General features: G+C 40.3%; 1 pseudogene; it reads left to right on the forward strand.

Moving 5' to 3' along the window:
- Positions 1-5,357: 5,357 nt before the first annotated feature.
- On the forward strand, positions 5,358-7,091 carry LOC101148562 (ras-related protein Ral-A-like; annotated as a pseudogene).
- The last annotated feature ends 1,550 nt before the right edge of the window (positions 7,092-8,641 follow it).

Here is an 8,641-nt window from a genome sequence, read left to right on the forward strand (position 1 = left end):
ATATTATCCCTACTGCCTGACACCTCAGTCTTAATCAGTGGTGGAAGAACGGTCTCAGAACTTTCTTTCAACTAGCCATTTAAGTTTAATAGTAAAAGACCCGTTAACGATCACAATGCCTTGTAAAATCTTCAGAAGGAGAATGTTTTGCGAACTGTTTTGGTTTCTTTTTTTCATGTGGCAGTTTTAAGTTATTAGTATTTCAAATCAGTCCATTTCAATAGAAAAAACTTAACTAAAAATCTGTCACAGAATTTTGAGACCCATTAAGGCAAAGTTTAATGAGGACAAAATGAAACAGAAAGTTAGGTGATGTGTCCATGGCAGTATCTTGATGATTCTAGAATCAGAATATATGGCAGTTCATTACACTATTTTCTTTAATGTTTTGATGTTTGAAACCTTTATTAAATAATTTTTCTTTAAAAGAGTATGAGCAGAAAATAATTTATTTAAAGTAAATACTCAGTCTTTCACAGTTCTTTCCTCCTCTGGCATCTGCGCATATGAGGGAGTTTATGGGAAATTTTTGTGCTGAGGGACAGAGGCTTTCACTCCACACCCTCAGGCCTGTGTGTGCTATCTTCTGGGATTTGGGGATTTTGCTTATATCCATGGCTAGGTGGCCTACCAGGGTCATATTGTGTCTGGAATTGGTTCCTTCCGGTGGGTTCTTGGTCTCACTGACTTCGAGAATGAAGCCGTGGACCCTCGCGGTGAGCGTTACAGTTCTTAAAGACGGTGTGTCCAGAGTTTGTTCCTTCAGATGTTCAGATGTGTCCGAAGTTTCTTCCTTCTGGTGGGATCATGGTCTAGCTGACTTCAGGAGTGAAGCCATAGACCTTCATAGTAGGCGTTACAGCTCTTAAAGGTGGCGCACCCAGAGTTGTTCATTCCTCCCTGTGGGTTCGTGGTCTCGCTGACTTCAGGAGTGAAGCCGCAGACCTTCGCAGTGAGTGTTACAGCTCTTAAAGGTGGCGCATCCAGAGTTGTTTGTTCCTCCCGGTGGGTTTGCAGTCTCTCTGACTTCAGGAGTGAAGCCGCAGACCTTCGCAGGGAGTGTTACAGCTCTTAAAGGTGGCACGTCCGGAATTGTTTGTTCCTCCCGGTGGTCTCGCAGTCTCGCTGACTTCAGGAGTGAAGCGACAGACCTTCGCAGTGAGTGTTACAGCTCTTAAAGGTGGCGCGTCCAGAGTTGTTCTTTTCCCCGCCAGTGGGTTCGTGGTCTCCCTGACTTCAGGAGTGAAGCTGCAGACCTTCACAGTGAGTGTCACAGCTCATAAAGGTAGTGCGGACCCAAAGAGTGAGCAGCAGCAAAATTTATTGTGACAAACAAAAGAACAAAGTTTCCACATTGGGAAGGAGACCCTAGCTGGTTGCCGCCGGGGGGTGGCCAGCTTTTATTCCCTGATTTGGCCCGCCCATGTCCTGCTGATTGGTCCATTTTACAGAGCGCTCATTGGTCCATTTTACAGAGGGCTGATTGGTACATTTTACAGAGTGCTGATTGGTGCGTTTTTACAGAGTGCTGATTGGTGTGTTTACAATCGTTTAGCTAGACACTGAGCACTGATTGGTGCATTTACAATCCTTTAGCTACACACAAAATTTCTCCAAGTCCCCACCAGACCCAGAAGCGCAGCCGGCTTCACTTCTCAACATCTCAAATGACTTGTTTTGGTGCTGCTAAGTTGTTGCTAGTTGGTCTGGCTCATTGGGCTCTCATGGTGGCACCTGTTGTTGTCCTCAGCCATTTGCCACCAGAAGGAAAATCTCTCCACTCTTCATCCCGAACTTAGGTCTGAACCACTTCACGTGTCTCACCATCATCTCTACACCACCATGCCCAACACACATACACATACACACTCATGGGGGTTGGGATAGCAGAGGGAATCTCTGAATGCCTTGCATGCCAGGGTTGGCCACGAGGCACCAGGAACCTGAAGTTTATGCCTCAAAAGCTGCTTCTGCTAATACTGCATTACAGCTCTAAATCATGATGTCTTACTCAAGTAAATGTGTAGGTTGCTCTGGAGGATCTGCCAGGGAAAGCAGACCACCAGCCCCGACACCCTCAGCTTTCCCAATATGCATCTGGATTTGCTATGGCAGCAGAGGTGGCCATATGGAGCTGGGGAGGGCCCAGCTCCACTGCCACAATATTCAACCCAAAAAAAGCCACAAGCAAAGACACTACCATTCTCTCTATGTCAAATCATTTATTTAAAAATACATACTGTATTATCTAACTTTGATTCTAAATATGGAAATTTGCAGAACCCAAATATTGCCCCCAATCCTTAGCCCAGGTACATCATTTTGGATAAGTCAGAACCTGAGTGAAAAGATAACTGCATAATTTTAACTCTTCCAGTCCCAAGTTCATCCTTCTTTCTATAGTACCTTCTTAAGCATGTCTTTACTAATTTTTTGATCATACTCCAATCCATATTTAATTAACAATGGAGCTAAATGACATTCACAGGTGTTTTCTATGTCATAGCCACACTGATCTAAGTTCAGTAACCCTGGAATTAGACATAGGGATAAGATATTACATCAGCAATGAGAAGCACCATGAATGAAAATAGATGCTTATTCACTGCAAAGGAAAAATGATGCCTCTGCACCTCTGCACTCTGAAATAAAAATGGTTACTAGAATAATGTTTTTATTTTGTACTTAAGCAAAGAACAAATTAGATGTAAGTTCTAAATAGAAGAAGTCACCAAGGATCCTTTGTATTTCAAGTAAGTTCTTTTTTTGTAGGTACATAGTCATGTAAATTATACATAAATATATATTGCTGAATTAATTTTATTTGAATTCGAGGTGGGCTGTCTTTGGCTATTTTAAATTATCTTGGAAAACTTTGGAAATAACACTAGATTTGACAAAGGAATTCAACTTCAATGAATTATCTTTGTATGTCTTCTCAAATTAGCAAAACTTATTTTCCTCAATGTATCTTAATATATAGTTTAAGGCCTTCAGAACTAAACAATTTCAGCTATACAAAATTCTATGTTTAGTAAATTTGAGTCATGTACCATAAAAATCAGTGTAACTTCTGTTTTATCCTTGGTCATGATGTATTTTCCACAAAGTTTAGCAACTGAAAGTAAAAGAAAGCTTATCTGTTGTGTTATTGTTGGTTGTGTTGGTTGTTATTTGGCTGTGTCCACAGATCACGGGTTTGCCAATTTTTCATTTTCTATGAGCCCTATCTTCCAATGGCCTTCTGAAACTTTATTTCAAGATCTGTTTTCAAGATACACTCAGGAATGCACTGGTTCAGTATTTCAAAGCTCATCACTGAATTCCTAAAGATTACAGTATAGTACCTTGAATTCCCTGGGATTTTCTATACCCCACTGAGTTCCATACCTACTGGATTGACTTGCACTCTTATTGTCTTGAAAATATATTAATAGGAGTTTTATATTTTTAAGTCCATTAAACATTCAGATGGCTGCACTCATAATCTACACCATCTCTTTTTTGATCACTGGTCCAAGGATATAACTTTTATGGGGTCAGCAACTCTCCACAGCTCTTCCTATAGTGTTTCTTACCTCAGAAAATGGCAGTGTTGTTCTCCCAGTAGCTCAGTCTGAAAACCTTAGAGATAGCCTCCACTCTTCTCCTTCAGTCATACTCCACTTCTGGTCCATCAGTTTTATTTTCAAATATACTTCAAATCTAATAACTGTTTACTACCTTCACTACTCCCATCTGGGTCTAAGTCAGCATCACTGCCATGTTAGATTAGTTTCCTAATAGGTCTTCATGCTTCCACCTTGAATACCCTTCCATCACTCCCAACACACACACACACACACACACACACACACACACACACACACTATTTACACCACCGTCAAAACGATACTATAAAATACCTTTACTTATTTATGTAGCACACACTTCCATGGTATTAGTTTGTGCCAGGAACTGCTCAAAACACTTTACAAATATTAACTATTTTAATACTTATTCTAATCCTATGTAGCAGGGACCATGATTATCCCACTTTATAGGAAAGAAAACAGAGGCACAGAGAAAATAATAATAATTTGCCCAAAGTCACCCAGCTAACAGGTCAGAAAACCAGGACTCAACCCCGGCAGTCTTAGCTCCAGACTGCATTCACTCAGAGCATGTCATTGTCCTGCCTGAGAACACCCATCATCTTCTCATCTCACACAGAGTGAAAGCCCGAGTCCCCAAAGGGCTAACTAGAGTCTACATATCACTGGTCTACCTTAGACAGACCATGCAGTCTCCCATCTCAGGGTCTTTGATCCTTCCCTCTGCCAAGAACTCTCATCTTCCATGCATACATTTGTCTCGCCCTCTCTCTTCCTTCAGATTCCTGAGCAAAGACCAGTGAAGACTTCCTAAATTCACACCTATGCCTTGCCAAACTTCTTTACTCTCCTTTATTTTTCTCCGGAGCACTTATTACTGCCTAAATATATGCATTTGTCTGTTTGCTTTTGTCTACCTCCTCCCATTGAAGACATAAGCTCTGTGAGGCAAGGGCTTTGTCCTTTGTTCCCTGCTGCATCTCCAGTGCCTAGAATGTAGGAGGCCCTCAATTACCAACTGTTGGACAACTTCAGAATTATTGAACGAATTACAAAGATCAATGTGTAGAAGAAACATTTGTGAAAGAGGAAGTAGGCAATTTTGACTTCACTCTTTCTACCCTGCCACTTTGACCCCAGTGCTATTTAGCCTGACATTTTAACCCTGCTGTTTGCTTTTTGCTTCAACAGGACCCACAATAAAGTGATTCAACATATATAGATGATTAGATTTGTAATGCCATAAACCAACCCTGGATACAAAGTAATCCTAAAATGTTTGTGGAAGATTATTCCCAGTTTTCTTATGGTTTTGATAAAATTTAAATGTAACACTTTAAATCATGTACAACTATAGTACAACTCCGATGAAAAGCAATAGGGAGAGTTCTCAAAGAACCAAAAATAGAAGTACCATTCAATAAAGAATCCCACCACTGCATATCTATCCAAAAGAAATAAAAAATCATTTCTCCAAAAAGATACCTGCACTCATATGTTTATCACAGCACTACTATTCATAATAGCAAAGATGTGGAATCAACCTAAGTGTCTATCAAAGAATGACTGGATTAAAAAAAAGTGATATATATACACACACACACATATATATACATACACATCATGAAATACCACTCAGCCATAAAATATGTCTTTTGCAACAACATGGATGGAACTGGAGGCCATTATTCTAAGTGAAATAACTCAAACAAAAAGTCAAATACTACACGTTCTCACTTATAAGTGGGAGCTAAACAGCTAAACATGGACATAGACAGTGAAATACACACGGGAAATTCAGAAGGGTAGGAGGATGGGACAGGGTTTAGGGATGAGAAATTACCTAATGGGTACAATGTACACTATTTGGGTGATGGTCACAGTGAAAGCTCAGACTTAACCACTACACAATATGTCCATGTAACCAAACTGCACTTGTATCCCCTAAAATCTATTTAAATAAATAAATCACATATAATTAATATTATTAGTAAAAATAATCAACACAAATATTCTACTCATGGGAAAATTTTTTATAGTTTAAAACTGTCAAAACCTGTATTTCATCAATATAATAGATACCGTGAAGGACGGTGGATCTCCCCAGGGTGGAGCCCCAGAATCATCGTCCTCCTCCGGCCGCCCAAGCTCCTCCGCCACTTGTCAGAGTCCTCCTTCAGCCGTTCCCAGCCCGGGGCCTCCCAGGTGATGAGGGCCAAGTACCCTCCAGCAGGAGCCACACAGCAGTGACTTCCAGACCCTCTGGGGCAGCGGACTGGCTCGCACTGCAGATTCTTCCTAATCCTTTGGTGAAAACTGCAACACAAGAAGGCCGCAAATAAGCCCAAGGGTCAGAACTCTATGGCCTTACACAAAATCATCATGGTGGACAGTGGTGGTGTGGGCAAGTCTGCTCTGACTCTATGTGTCCGGAATTGGTTCCTTCCAGTGGGTTCCTGGTATCTCTGACTTCAAGAATGAAGCTGCCAACCTTCTTGGTGAGTGTTAGAGCTCTTAAAGGTGGCACAGACCTGAAGAATGAGCAGCAGCAAGATTTATTGTGAAGAGCAAAAGAACAAAACTTCCACAGCATGGAAGACAACCCAATTGGGTTGCCACTGCTGGTTAGGGTGGCCAGCTTTTATTCCCTTATTTGTCCCCTCCCATGTCCTGCTGATTGGTCCATTTTACAGAATGCTGATTGGTCCATTTTACAGAGTGTTGATTGGTCCATTTTACAGCACACTGATTGGCACATTTTACAAAACTCTAGCTACAGAGGGCTGATTGGTGCATTTTACAAACCTCTAGCTAGCTACAGAGTGCTGACTGGTGCATTTTTACAGAGCACTGATTGGTGCATTTTACAAACCTCTTGTAAGACACAAAAGTTCTCCAAATCCCCACTTGACCCAGGAAGTCTAGCTGGCTTCACCTCTCACATACAGTTCATGTATGATGAGTTTGTGGAGGAATATGAGCCTACCAAAGCAGACAGCTATCGGAAGAAGGAGCTCAGGATGGGGAGGAAGTACAGATCTATATCATAGATACAGCTGGGCAGGAGGACTACACTGCAATTAAAGACAACTACTTCCACTGTGTCTTCTCTATTACAGAAATGGAATCCTTTGCAGCTACAGTTGACTTCAAGGAGCAGATTTAAGAGTAAAAGAAGATGAGAATATTCCATTTCTACTGATTGGTAACAAATCAGATTTAGAAGATAAAAGGCAGGTTTCTATAGAAGAGGGAAAAAACAGAGCTGACTAGTAGAATGTTATCTATGTGGAAACATCTCCTAAAACACGAGCTAATGTTGACAAGGTATTTTTTGACTCAATGAGAGAAATTCGAGTGAGAAAGATGGAAGGTGACAAAGAGTGGAAAAAGAAGAGGAAAAGTTTAGCCAAGACAATCAGAAAAAGATGCTGCATTTTACAATCAAATCCCAAACTCCTTTCTTATCTCGACTATACTAATAAATATAATTTATAAACATTGCCACTGAAGGCTCAATTGACTGAAATTACTTTAACATTTTGGAAATTGTTGTATATCACTGAAAGCATGAATTGGAACTGCAATGAAATTCAAATTTACTTAAAAAAGAAATTAATATGGCTTCACCAAGAAGCCAAGTTCAACTTATTTAGTAATTGCCAACAATTATCATGGTCCTGAATGTAGAATGGGAGCTTGTGTTTCTGAGGCAGTCTTTCTTGAAATATTAAAGAAGTGAGATGGGGGTGAGGAGAGGGAGGAAAGAGGACTGACTTCCTCTGGTGTTTTATTATAAAGCTTACTTTTTATATCATATTAAAATATCTTGGTCTTCTACTGCCTTGAAAAATGACAATTGTGAACATGATAGTTAAACTGTACCACTTTTTAAAACCATTGTTATGCAAAATTTAGAAGAAAAAGTTATTGGCATGGTTGTTGTATATAGTTAAACTGAGAGTAATTCATCTGTGAATCTGCTTTAATTACCTGGTGATTAAAGTGGTGTAAACTTGTACATGGAAATTTTTGAATATGCCTTAATTTAGAAACAGAAAAATACCCGGTTATATCATTCTGGGTGTGTTCTTACTGACACCAGGGGTCCACTGCCTCATGTGTCCTGGTGAGAAAATATATGCCCAGCATGGAGTACAGCTTTGGTATAGGAGATTCTTGAGAAGTAACTGACTGCTGGGAGCCTGTCTAAATTTAAAATGTGTGCCATACTCTGGTTCTTGAAAATAAGATTCCAGAGCTCTTTGATCACTTTTAATAAACTTCAAGTTCATTTAAAATGAAGGGCCAGCATATACTTTAAGATAATTTTCAGCTGCAAGGATTCAGCACCAGTTATGTTTGAATGAACCCTCTTTTTCTTTAAGATGCTGGTCCCTGGAAATCACTTTCTGCCAGTGGTGAGCATGTAAGTGTTAAGTTTTTGATCTCCTGGGAGCAGGGCACAGGAAGAAAATGTCAATAATGCTAATGCATTTTGCACTGTTGAATGAAGAACACTGTAGCTACATTTTCAGGAGTTAACATCAAGCAGTCAAACCTGGGTACCGTGCAGAAAACATGTTTGGCACACACTGACCAAACATCAGGCTGTGTCACCATTGTGTGGTGTTCCTGCCGGAAGAATTCTAGCACGCTATTTGGGGACATAATTTCAGTGGGAAATACGCCGCTGTCTGATCTTTTTTTCCTCTTTGCAGTGGAACTAGGACAGTTGATTCAACAGAGTATTTTTTTTCCTTTTGCTCAGTCCTGATTTAAACAGGTCAAAGATGTGTTCAGGCATTCCAGGAAACAGGTGTGTATGTAAAGTTAAAAATAGACTTTCTAGGAACTCACTCCTTAGATATTACATCCAGTTTCTCTGTTAAATATTTGTCCTTAAAGGGTTTGAGAGGTACATCTTTCATTTTGTATTTCTCATAGGCTATGTCACGTGCAGAATTCAAGTCACCAGTGTAACACTGGCCAGCGGGCCCAGCAATCTCCATGTGTACTCATTACAGTCTTGTTTAACCAGAGGTCCT

This window comes from Gorilla gorilla, chromosome 6, assembly GCF_029281585.2.
Source record: "Gorilla gorilla gorilla isolate KB3781 chromosome 6, NHGRI_mGorGor1-v2.1_pri, whole genome shotgun sequence".
NCBI classification, from domain to species: domain Eukaryota; kingdom Metazoa; phylum Chordata; class Mammalia; order Primates; family Hominidae; genus Gorilla; species Gorilla gorilla.